Raw genomic sequence first — 13,847 nt, forward strand, 5'->3', positions numbered from 1 at the left:
TTTAAAATATAATTTATTTCATGACATTTTTGTAAATGCATTTGAAAACTGCTTCCCCAAGAAAATAGTTAAATATACTCGTAAGAAACCTTGTAAGAAACCATGGCTTACTAAGGGTATAAAAATATCTTGTAACCGCAAAAGGGAAATGTATCTGACAGCAAGAAAGAGTAGTGACCCAGAAACTATCAAAAATTATAAAAACTACTGTGTTATATTAAGAAAAGTTATTAAAAAATCCAGGAGTATGTGTATCATGTCTGAAATCAGCAACTCTGGTAATAAAATTAAAACAATTTGGAATATTATTAAAAGAGAAACAGGTCAACCAAGAGCAGAGGAAGACAGTATTACCATCAAATTGAATGAAAACTTTACGAACAAAAAGTCAGAAGTTGAAAATATTTTTAATAATCATTTTCTAAATGTTGTGGATATAGTAGGATCCAGGTGTTCATTAGAAGATGCTAGGCTGTTAATGGAAGAGGCCATACCTATGCAATTTGATACAATTGAAATCTCACCCACTTCTCCCTTTGAAATTAGGAAAATAATAAACTTGCTTAAAAGCAAAAACTCACATGGAATTGATGGCATTTCCAGCAAAATACTAAAAGCTTGTTCTCAACAGATAAGTAAGATTCTCAGCCACCTGTGTAATAGCTCTCTGGAACAGGGCATTTTCCCTGATAGACTGAAATATGCTATTGTTATACCTTTGCATAAAAAGGGGGATAGATCTGATGTCAACAATTACCGTCCAATCTCCCTTCTAACAGCTTTATCCAAAATTTTTGAGAAAGTAATGTATTCAAGAGTAGCTTCACATATCTGTAAAAATGAAGTACTAACAAAATGTCAGTTTGGTTTTCAGAAAGGTTTTTCAACAGAAAATGCCATATATGCTTTCACCAGTAAAATTTTGAATGATCTGAATAACCGAACACCACCCATTGGGATTTTTTGTGATCTCTCAAAGGCTTTTGATTGTGTAAATCATGAAATTCTGCTAGACAAGCTCAAGTATTGTGGCATGAGTGGGACAGTGCACAAATGGTTTAATTCGTACCTAACTGGAAGAGTGCAGAAAGTTGAAATAAGTAGTTCTCGTAACATGCAAAGATCAGCACATTCCTCAAACTGGGGAACTATCAAGAATGGGGTTCCACAAGGGTCAGTCTTGGGTCCTTTGTTGTTCTTATTATATATTAATGACTTGCCATTCTATATTCATGAAGAGGCAAAGTTAGTTCTCTTTGCTGATGATACAAGTATAGTAATCACACCTGACAAACAAGAATTAACTGATGAAATTGTCAATACTGTCTTTCAGAAAATTACTAAGTGGTTCCTTGTAAACGGACTCTCACTGAATTTTGATAAGACACAGTACATACAGTTCCGTACAGTGAATGGTATGACGCCATTAATAAATATAGACCTTAATCAGAAGCATATAGCTAAGGTAGAATATTCCAAATTTTTAGGTGTGTCCATTGATGAGAGATTAAATTGGAAGAAACACATTGATGATCTGCTGAAACGTTTGAGTTCAGCTACTTATGCAATAAGGGTCATTGCAAATTTTGGTGATAAACATCTTAGTAAATTAGCTTACTACGCCTATTTTCACTCATTGCTTTCATATGGCATCATATTTTGGGGTAATTCATCACTGAGGAATAAAGTATTTATTGCACAAAAGCGTGTAATCAGAATAATAGCTGGAGTCCACCCAAGATCATCCTGCAGACATTTATTTAAGGATCTAGGGATATTCACAGTAGCTTCTCAGTATATATACTCTCTTATGAAATTTGTTATTAACAACCAAACCCAATTCAAAAGTAATAGCAGTGTGCATAACTACAATACTAGGAGAAAGGATGATCTTCACTATTCAAGATTAAATCTAACTTTGGCACAGAAAGGGGTGAATTATACTGGCACTAAAGTCTTTGGTCACTTACCAAATAGTATCAAAAGTCTTACAGATAACCAACAAGTATTTAAGAAGAAATTAAAAGAATTTCTGAATGACAACTCCTTCTACTCCATAGAGGAATTTTTAGATATAAATTAAGAAAAAAAGAAAAAAATATTAAAAAAATAAAAATAAAAAATAAAGAAAAACAAAAAAACACAAAAAAATAAAGTTGTTATATTAACTTAAGTATGTTGTTAAATTAACCTAATTATGTCATGTATTGGAAAATTCGACTCGTTCCACATCATTAGGAAATATCGTATTCATGATCCATGGAACTAGTATTAATCTAATCTAATCTAATCTAATCTAATCTTAGAAGTGCACGATTACCTATCACTTCTGCTGCACTGCAATCTACACTGCGGTGACGGACCTCCTTTTTCCCGGCGTAGTGTACCAACGCAACATGGCATGGATGCAACAAGTCATTGGAAGTCCCATGATGCCTCTATTCAGGTTGTAAATTGTTGCCGGTGTAAGATTCTGTGCACCAACTGACCTCACGATTATGTTCCATAAAATTTCGATGGGATTCATGTTGGGCGAAAAGGGTGACCAAATGATTCGCAGGAGTTGTCCATAATGTTCTTCGAACCAATCACCAACAATTGTAACCTGGTGACATGGCGTGCGGGCATCCATACAAATTCCATCGTTGTTGGGGAACATGAAGTCCATGAACGGCTGCAGATGGTCTCCAAGTAGCCAAACATAACCATTTACAGTCAATGATCAGTTCAGTTAGACCAGAGTACCCAGTCCATTCCATGTGAACACATCCCACACCATTATGGAGCCACCACCAGCTTTCACAGTGCCTTGTTGACAATATGGATCCATGGCTTCATGGGGTCTGTGCCACACTCGAAGTCCACAACCAGCTCTTACCAACTGAAATTGGGACTCATCTGACCAGACCACGGTTTTCCTCTCGTCTAGGGTCCTACCGATATGGCCACGAGCCCAGGAGAGGCACTGCAGGCGATTTTGTGCGCTTAGCAAAGGCATTCGCGTCGGTCTTCTGCTGCCTAAGCCCATTAACTCCAGATTTCGCCGCACTGTCCGAACGGATACTGTCGTCGTACGTGCCGCAGTTATTTCATGCAGTGTTGCTTGTCTGTTAGCACTGACAGCTCTACGCCTACGCCGCTGCTCGCGGTATTTAAGTGAAAGCCGTTGACCACTGCGTTGTCCGTGGTGAGACGTTACGCCTGAAATTTGGTATTCTCGGCACACTCTTGACACTGTGGCTCTCGAAGTATTGAATTCCCTAACTATTTCCAAAATAGAATGTCCCACGTGTCTAGCTCCAACTATCATTCCGCATTCAAAATCTGTTAATTCCCGTCGAACGGCCACAAACACGTCGGTAATGTTTTCATATGAATCACGTAGGTACAAATGAAAACTCCTTTTGTAGCTTGTGAGCGTGATATGACGGCAATCTGTATACAGGGTGGTCCATTGATCGTGACCGGGTCAAATATCTCACGAAATAAGCGTCAAACGAAAAAACTACAAAGAATGAAAGTTCTCTAGATTGAAGGGGGAAACCAGATGGTGCTATGGTTGGCCCACTAGAGGGCGCTGCCATAGGTCAAACGGATATCAGCGGCGTTTTTAAAAACAGGAACCCCCATAATAGTCACAAACATATGACTCTCAATTTTAGACGAACAGTTGGTAACAGGTAGGGTTTTTAATTTAAAGTACAGAACGTAGGTACGTTTCAACATTATATTTCGGTTGTTCCAATGTGATACATGTACCTTTGTGAACTTATCATTTCTGAGAACGCATGCTGTTACAGCGTTTTTACCTGTAAATACCACATTAATGCAATAAATGCTCAACGGTTAAAGGCGCTACAGTCTGGAACCGCGCGGCCGCTACGGTCGCAGGTTCGAATCCTGCCATGGGCATGGATGTGTGTGATGTCCTTAGGTTAGTTAGGTTTAAGTAGTTCTAAGTTCTAGGGGACTGATGACCTTAGAAGTTAAGTCCCATAGTGCTCAGAGCCAATAAATGCTCAAAATAATGTCCGTCAACCTCAATGCATTTGGCAATACGTGTAACGACATTCCTCTCAACAGCGAGTAGTTTGCCTTCCGTAATGTTCGCACATGCATTGACAATGCGCTGACGCATGTTGTCAGGCTTTGTCGGTGGATCACGATAGCAAATATCCTTCAACTTTTCCCACAGAAAGTAATCCTGGGACCTCAGATCCGGTGAACGTGCAGGCCATGGTGTGGTGCTTCGACGACCAATCCACCTGTCATGAAATATGCTATTCAATACCACTTCAACCACACGTGAGATATGTGCCGGACATCCATCATGTTGGAACTACATCGCCATTCTGTTATGCAGTGAAATATCTTGTAGTAACATCGCTAGAACATTACGTAGGAAATCAGCATACATTGCAGTATTTAGATTGCCATCGATAAAATGGGGGCCAATTAACCATCCTCCCATAATGCCGCACCATACGTTAACCCGCCAAGGTCGCTGATGTTCCACTTGTAGCAGTCATCGTAGATTTTCCGTTGCCTAATAGTACATATTACGCTGGTTTACATTACCGCTGTTGGTGAATGACGCTTCGTCCCTAAACAGAACGCGTGCAAAAAAATCTGTCATCGTCCTAAATGGTTCAAATGGCTCTGAGCACTATGGGACTTAACATCTATGGTCATCAGTCCCCTAGAACTTAGAACTACTTAAACCTAACTAACCTAAGGACAGCACACAACACCCAGCCATCACGAGGCAGAGAAAATCCCTGACCCCGCCGGGAATCGAACCCGGGAACCCGGGCGTGGGAAGCGAGAATGCTACCGCACGACCACGAGATGCGGGCGTCATCGTCCTGTCATTTCTCTTGTACACAGTGGCAGAACTGTACACGACGTTCAAAGTCGTCGCCATGCAATTCCTGGGGTATAGAAATATGGTACGGGTGCAATCGATGTTGTTGTAGCATTCTCAACACCGACGTTTTTGAGATTCCCGATTCTCGCGCAATTTGTCCGCCACTTGTGTGCGGATTAGCCGCGACAGCAGCTAAAACACCTATTTCGGCATCATCATTTGTTGCAGGTCGTTGTTGACGTTTCACATGTGGCTGAACACTTCCTGTTTCCTTAAATAACGTACCTATCCGGCGAACGGTCCGGACACTTGGATGATGTCGTCCAGGGTACCGGGCAGCATACATAGCACACGCCCGTTGGGCATTTTGATCACAATAGCCATACATCAACACAATATCGACCGTTTCCGCAATTGGTAAACGATCCATTTTGACACGGGTAATGTATCACGAAGCAAATACCGTCCGCACTGACGGAATATTGCGTGATACCACGTACTTATATGTTTGTGACTATTACAGCGCCATCTATCACAAAGCGAAAAAAACGGTCCAAGTAAAAAATTCATATTTCCTTACATACTACACGAATATGTAAAAAATGGGGGTTCCTATTTTAAAAAACGCAGCGCCATCTAGTGAAACAACCATAGGGCCATCTTGTTTCTCCCTTCAAGCTAGACAAGTTTCGTTCTTTGTAGTTTTTTCGTTTGACGCTTATTTCGTAAGATATTTGGTACGGTCACTATCAATGGACCACCCTATATACGCATGTCACTATGTCATGACTTCTGTCACCACAGTGTGCTATTTACAGATCACAATAAAAATCGCCTTTCATATAAACAGCCACGCAGGATGTAAGTTAATAAATGAAACTTCAGTTTAAAACTTAACTGATTTTCTATTCACAGCTCTGTTTCACTGGGACTATCATCTGGCTTAGTCCTTTTTGCGATAATTTGCGACTATTCTCTTTGAAACACAGCAGCTCTTTTCCACCATACTTTTTGGTCTTTTTTACTGTCGCATATTGGCCGCATTACCTTCTTAGTTAACAAAAAAATTAACGACTTAGACAATATAATTCATCACTATCTTTATCATTATGATTATCATTGTTAATATTACCTTCTTTCTTTTAGAATAGGTGGGAGCTGTTCTGCACTCCGACGGAAGTCGGTTCCTTTTCCAGAGCAATCTTCACTTGCAGAATCTATATCCAACCATTCCTATCCGCAGACGATCTATCCGCATAATAATTCAAGAAGAAAACATTAGGGAGAAACTGTCGTTAAGAAGAGCTTGCGTTGCCTACAAAACGAACACCTCTGTGGAAGGGACTATCAGTGGGTGTAGCCAGAGGGGGGTATTGGGGGTTCAAACCCGATCCGAAATGTTGGTAAAGCTAAAAAAAGGATAAGATATTTTAACATCTATTGCATTGTAATCTTAGTTTCTAAATCACCGCGTTTTCAAACGGCGTCTATTGCCAGTGTAGCGTAGTGCGTGTGGGGAGTACAGCAGCGATGAGCCAGCGTCGGCTACAATGTGTGGACTGAGCCTCAAAGGAATGTGGTTTGTCTGGAGTCATGGAACGTCCAGGTAGCACTCTCCCTGCGTGAAGGCGTCCCTAATTGTCACTGTTGCTGAGCTCGACGTGGTAAGGAAACACTTGTACACACGGCAGCAGGTTAGAACTACCGTCGTAGTCGCTCTTCCTGGACACTGCTGAAATTGTTGTACAATGGTAAATATATTTTAAACATGTATTTTAAGTAATGTTATGTAGAAGAGAGGGACGGCTAGCGTGCACAATATGATAATCTCCGTTTTTTCTTTTGTTTTACATTACTTTTCTAAATTTATATGATATATCCAATATCAGATAAATGACCAGTTTGAGACAAAAGTGCAAAAGAGATAAATTGTAGAGCATCAAAGTTGGTTTTCAGAAAATCTGAGAAAGTGGCGAAGAGCCTATATGCCAAATAAAAATCGCCATTTATCGATTTAATAGGATTTATCAATTTAATAGGATAACAGTTCTGTAAACAATAAAATTAATAGGATAACATCAAACGAAGGACAAAAAGTTTGTTTAGATGGGTACTGGTTACGTTTATTATTTATTTCTTCAGTATAGACATCCACATTGTTGAACACAAATTGCATAAAATATTTGTCTTGAGAGTTTCTACTCCTTTTTGCATACTGCATTCTTCAAACTCTCTGCTATCATTCTAAGATTAATTCAAAAGCTGATAGCACGTTTTTATACACCATTTTCTCAAGGCCTATTTGTGTATTATAAACAAAGGATCTCTGTATTGCAGCTGAAATAACAGATGCGAAAGGTAGTTGCTTGTCGTTTGGTTTTGAACAGCCTTTCTCTTTTAGACAAATGATCATTCTAACAAGTAATTTCGGTGATCTGGACGTCACTCCCTACTTTATCGAAGAACGTGTCTGAAGGAAGATACATTTACATTTCATGAACTCGTGATCTAACGTCCCCAAGAATTACATCAACTGTTTCAACGATTCAACTGCGTTCCGCTTGTTGTCTTTGAATCTGGCTCATACCATTTGCTAAATAGGATAGAATAGCCCGTGTTTTGAAAGCATATCATGGTTTTCTTGTGCCGATATAATTTACTCACGAATGACAAATCTTATTAGAACTTTTACGACAGCAGTTTTTGCTTCGTATCGATGTTTGGGAAGTATCCACTATAATTCTCCAAAACTTCTTACGAGTGAAAACTGGCATTCATCATCATTGTATTCTAAATGCTTACAAATGAAATTCACCCAGGTAGCTACGTCACCATCTTTCGGTCATCCAACGCTACTGTGAACTGCAAAATGAGATCTAAAAAAACCTTTACGCGCAATTTACGTGGAATTTACCTTCAGCAACAAGATTTTGAATGTGCCCTACTCGAAATTTTACATGAGTTCCCCAGTCATTACTCCGTTCTGTCACTTTCCATTATCGATTTTGAAAATGTCTTTGTAGTGCACGAACAACATTTTAAAAAAATCGGTTTCTTCTCGTTTTTCAAATAGTGCTGTGATGCGCCTTGCACACAAAGTAAACAGTCTGTTGTAAGGTAAAATTTTTGAACTGACGAGTTGATGAATGTGGGATTCATTTTCCACTGTACCCATTATAGCATAATGATCCTTCTAATAAGATTTCCTAAACCTTTCATGAGAAACAGCGATGGTATATTCCACAAAACAACATGTTTACCATCCTTTCTCGTCTTATTCCTCTCAATAAACAGTTTGTATGCATTTTTCCTCTACCGTGCCAGATCTAACCCAACTGTAAAACTTTTACATCAAGTAAAACATTCAAACGTTGCGCTGACTTCCACTCACGAACGTAACTAAATAATGGTCAGCTGCCAAATTTAGCAGTGGTCAATAAAAGACCCGGAAGAAAACACACGTTTTAGATAGTGGAGCATCAAAATCCAGAGAATGATTTTACTTATAAATAAATGAAAAAACAAGAGCGAATATTGGAAAAAGCATAGAATGGAAAGTAAAAAAGTGATTGTCATTAACCGTGCGATTTCGATAAAACTGATAAATGGTGAAATTTACTAACAAACTAAGTTTTTCGACGCTTCCTTTGGTTTATTGAAAACACATTTCACTGCTCTACAACTTCTCTTCTAGGAATTGTAAAGTTGGCGAATTCTGAGGTGTTGCACGATTTACGACGACGAAATAACTATTTACCGAAAATGAAAAACTAACGTTTCCCGATGTAACGTGGGATGGGTGGACGAAACGATGTTTTGTGAAAGCGCATTACAGATATTTTTCCATTCAAATGTGGTGCTTTTTCGTAGTAATAAGGATGAAATTAAATTAATTCTGTTCTAACACAATTATTCAGTTCAGGGACCTCATACAGATCACAAACGGCAGGACGACTTCCGACTACTATCGACAAGTACCGATCTGAAAAAGGGGGGGGGGGGGGGGACCGCTAAGTTGGCTTTTACAATCTACAGTTGCAAACAATTGGCCTATGTGTCGGCAAAAGTCAGTACACTTCGTGTAGTAATCGGCCATTGCCAATATTAGCGAAGTTTTGGAAATTTGTGGTAGGACTATGGGACCAAACTGCTAAGGTTATCGGCCCCTAGGCTTACGCACTACTTAATCTAACTTAAACTAACTTACGCTAAGGACAACACACACACCCATGCCCCAGGGGGACTCGAACCTCCGATGGAAGGAGCCGCGCGAACCGTGACAAGGAGCCTTAAACCGCACGGCTACCACGTGCGGCAATATTAGCGATCTAATATTCTTAAAACATGTTTAATTTAATTTCACATCCATTACCATTAATAAGTACCACATCTGAACATAAATATTCCTATTCTGGCCTTTCGCAAAACCTTGCCAGTTTCGTCTGTAATTTTTACCACAGCACCGAGAGGGATGGCGTAGTGCCTAATGCATTAGACCCGCATTCAGGAGGCCCGAGCTCAACCGTAGAGCCAGTCATCCGGATATGGGTTTTCTGTGGTTTCGCACTTCACTCTAGGCAAATGCCGAGATATTTCCTTGAAAATGCAACGCCACTTCCTTCGCGTCCACTAGTAAAAAAATTCGTGCAAAGCTCTGTCTCCGATGATATTAGCTGTCGAAGATACACAAAAACATTAAACTTACTTCTACCGTAACATATGATCCATGTTTCTACGTAATGGAAACATTGCATGTGCTAGGGCGTTGAGCAAGATGGACTTTCTTTTCCATGTACTTGTCCTCTCTTCGTGACGGTCATTGTCATGCTTCCTCCGCTCGCAACTAATTATTTGCTAAAATTTAAATTTTTTTACAAAGAATTTTTAATGCATAGATCGCATTTACGTAAGGAAACTAAAATTCGATGACTAGCTAGTTCGGGTTGTAAATAACAACCATTTTCAGATCGTGGTCATATTAAATGCAGGCTGAATGCGAACTGGCTGTGCCAGTAATAATCATCACGCAGCGACACACATTTGTGTAGAAAACGACATGCATAAGAAATCTGGTGCTAAAGTAGCAACAAAATTGTGCCTGGGCTGTACACTCAGGCTGAACAAACTGGTTGTACCAGTACAAACCATATTTTATTAAATGCAAGTTAAGGGAAAAAACTTCATACAACTGTAAGTTAATGACTGGTGTGATTTGAACTGGTACAACCAGTCTGTTCGATCTGTGTCTGATACGAGTATGGTGTACACCCAGGCACAGTTTTTTTTATTACTGTTAGCACCAAATTTCTTATTCATGTAGCTTTCTTCACAAATGAATGTCACTGCATGATGTTTGTTACTGGTACATACCGTCTGTGTCAACCTGTATGTTATATGATCATGATCTGAAGATGATTGTTCCTTACCACCGAAACTGGCTAGTCATCTTATTTTAACCCTTTCAGACATGAGTTTTTTTCTGGAGGAAGGAAAATTTTCCTTTATTAGGTAATGCTCTTAAATGATTTTTTAAAATGATTTTAGATGCAAGATTTATACTAAAATGTGTACCCGTTTTCAAAACACACTTTGTACATTTGGCTTTATTCTGTGGACTAAAATAGCTAATTAAAAATATTCTCTATTGTAATAAATAGTAAAATGATTATTCAATAATTATCAATACCTTCACTGCGCGATAACAACGGTGAAATCACTGATGACGGTGCCACTAAAGCAGAGTTATTAAACACAGTTTTCCGAAACTCCTTCACTAAAGAAGACGAAGCAAATATCCCTGAATTCCAATCAACAACTGCCAATATGAGAAACATAGAAGCAGATATCCTCGGAGTAACGAAGCAGCTTAAATCACTTAATAAAGGCAAGGCCTCCGGTCCAGATTGTATACCAGTCACGTTCCTCTCACAAGGGAACCTCCCCATCGCACCCCCCCCCCCCCCCCCTCCTCAGATTTAGTTACAAGTTGGCACAGTGGATAGGCCTTGAAAAACTAAACACAGATCAATCGAGAAAACAGGAAGAAGTTGTGTGGAACTATGGAAAAATAAGCAAAATATACAAACTGAGTAGTCCATGTGCTAGATAGGCAACATTAAGGAGAGTATGAGGTTAGGAGCATTGTGGTCCCGTGATTAGAGTGAGCAGCTGCGGAATGAGAGGTCTTTGCTTCAAGTCTTCCCTCGGGTGAAAAGTTTACTTTCTTTATTTTCGCAAAGTTATGATCTGACCGTTCGTTCATTGACGTCACTGTTCACTGTAATAAGTTTAGTGTCTGTGTTTTGCGACCGCATCGCTAAACCGTGCGATTAGTAGACGAAAGGACGTGCCTCTCCAATGGGAACCGAAAACATTTGATCGTAAGGTCATAGGTCAACCGCTTCCTCCATAGGAAAACACGTTTGATATATTCTATACGACACTGGTGACGGCATGTGGGTCACATGACAGGAATATGTTGTCGACCCACCTAACTTGTACACTTGGCGAATGGGTAAAAAGATTCTTCTACCTAGCCCAATTTAGGTTTTCTTGTGGATGTGATAATCACATCCCAAAAAAGTGATGAAAACATAAGCGTTTGTTGCATAAACTGATAATAAAAAGTTAAACTTTTCACCCGGGGGAAGGCTTGAACCACGGACCACTTGTTCCGCAGCTGCTCACGCTAACCACAGGACCACGGCACTCCTGAGCTTGCCCTTTCCTTGTTATTGCCTATCTTACGCATGGACTACTCAGTTTGTATATTTTGCTTATTTTTTTCATAGTTCCACACAACTTCTTCCTGTTTTCTCGATTGATCTGTGTTCAGTTTTTCAAGGCCTATCCACTGTGCCAACTTATAACTAAATCTGAGGGGGGTGCGATGGGGAGGTTCCCTTGTCAGAGTATGCTGATAAAATAGCTCCATATTAAGCAATTATATACAACCACTCACTCACAGAAAGATCCGTACCTAAACACTGGAAAATTGCTGAAGTCACACCAATACCCAAAAAGGGAATTAGGAGGAATCCGCTGAATTACAGGCCTATATCACTAACGTCGATTTGTAGTAGGCTTTTGGAACATATACTGTATTCGAACATTATGAAGTACTTCGAAGAAAACGATTTATTGACACATAGTCAGCATGGTTTCAGAAAATATCCTTCTCGTGAAAAAGAACTAGCTCTTTATACTCGTGAAGTAATAAGTGCTATCGACAGGGGATGTCAAATTGATTCCATATTTTTAAATTTCCAGAAGGCTTTCGACGCCGTACCTCACAAACGTCTTCTAACCAAACTGCGTGCCTACGGAGTATCGACTCAGTTGTGCGACTGGATTCGTGATTTCCTGTCAGAAATATATATACTAAGATGGTATCTGTTCTTTTGGACATGTCCGAAAGAACAGATACCATCGGTGACCATGCAGCTCGTTAGAATGACATTACAATTAAAGAACACCCTTAGCTGCTTACAGGCGTTGACATACGTCAACGGGGACAGATGAAAATGTGTGCCCCATACCATCTTAGTATATATATAGTTAAGGCTCATCGGCCACTTGACCATCTTCTTCTTCTGTGCGAATGCACAAACAGTGCCGAACTCTTACGGGAATCGGCAATGTGCCGCGAGTAATGAGTGTAATGGTCGGGGGCACTACGAATGTAGTGCGGGACAATACGTTGAGAATGTGGGTTTCGCAGGAGGCGTGCCAGAGATAAATCCCTGCAGTCGCGCTATCCTCTGTGTCCTCGGTGGCTCAGATGGATGATGGATTAAGAGATCACGTGTTGGCTGCTGAACGTTGGCCCACAGCTTTTACGGATCACCTTGCATATTTATGCACTTTAACCCACCCACGGCAGCGGGTCTGGCGGAGTCGTAGTTCCTGGAAACTTAATTCATCCTTATTGGTGGATCTCGAATGTCGCCAGCGGATCGAAGAAACATGGGAGACTTGCACTCGCCGTCTGCCGCTGCACCGTACGATTCTTTCATGGTGGCTGCAGTGTGCAAAACCGGCGATGCGAAGAGCTCTCATAACGTATGGCAAGGAAACAGCGAAATGGCTCCGAGATACACTTGATTATTACTACATGGTGCTCCGCGACCTGTCCTCCAGGGTCCCATCGCCCGAGCGTCAAGCGGAAGTCCATCGCATTCAGGCCTGCATTTTATCGATCACGAGACGTCGACTGGAGGGACTTTCGATCCGTGCTCGGTGCTTGGACAACGTCGATGGAGAACGTATTAGCATGCATCATGTGTCCAAGGGACATGCGCGTAATCGCCTATCCCTAATCACAGTGCTCCATGATGACGATGGTCGGCTCTTGACGTCACAACAGGACATTGCTGCTGAGTTTCTCGAGCATTACCGCCTCCTTTTCACTGGGACGCCGACGGACAATCGGACAGGAGAAGAAATTTTGCGACAGATGCAAACGGAGGTAGATGGTCCGGATGCAGAGGCGCTATTGGAACCCATAACGGAAGATGACATCCGGGGCGCACTCGCGAAGGGTGAGTTGCATAAATCCCCTGGGCCAGATGGGTTGACACTCGAATTTTATCGCACATTTGCGGATTTAATGATGTCCCAGTTGGTATTGATGTATAATGAGTTATTGAGCCCTGACACGGACATTCCGTCGCAGTTCATGGCGGGACTGCTTATACCAATACCGAAATCGACTGCGAGTGTCAGCGCCCAACAATTTAGACCGCTCACGATGCTCAATACTGACTATAAGATCTTTGCGCGAATGTTGGCGGCAAGGTTCAAGATTGTAATATCCAAGACAATACCACCAGACCAGGCTTGTCTAGGGGTTCGGAGCAACATACATTCTATCCTCGGCGAATACTGTGACGTAATTTCCCTGACGGAAGCTTGTCGCATGCGAGCGGCGTTCGTATCGGTGGATTTTGATCGTGCCTTTGACAGGATCAACCATGATTTC

This window comes from Schistocerca nitens, chromosome 3 (assembly GCF_023898315.1).
Source record: "Schistocerca nitens isolate TAMUIC-IGC-003100 chromosome 3, iqSchNite1.1, whole genome shotgun sequence".
In the NCBI taxonomy this organism is placed as follows: Eukaryota; Metazoa; Arthropoda; class Insecta; order Orthoptera; family Acrididae; genus Schistocerca; species Schistocerca nitens.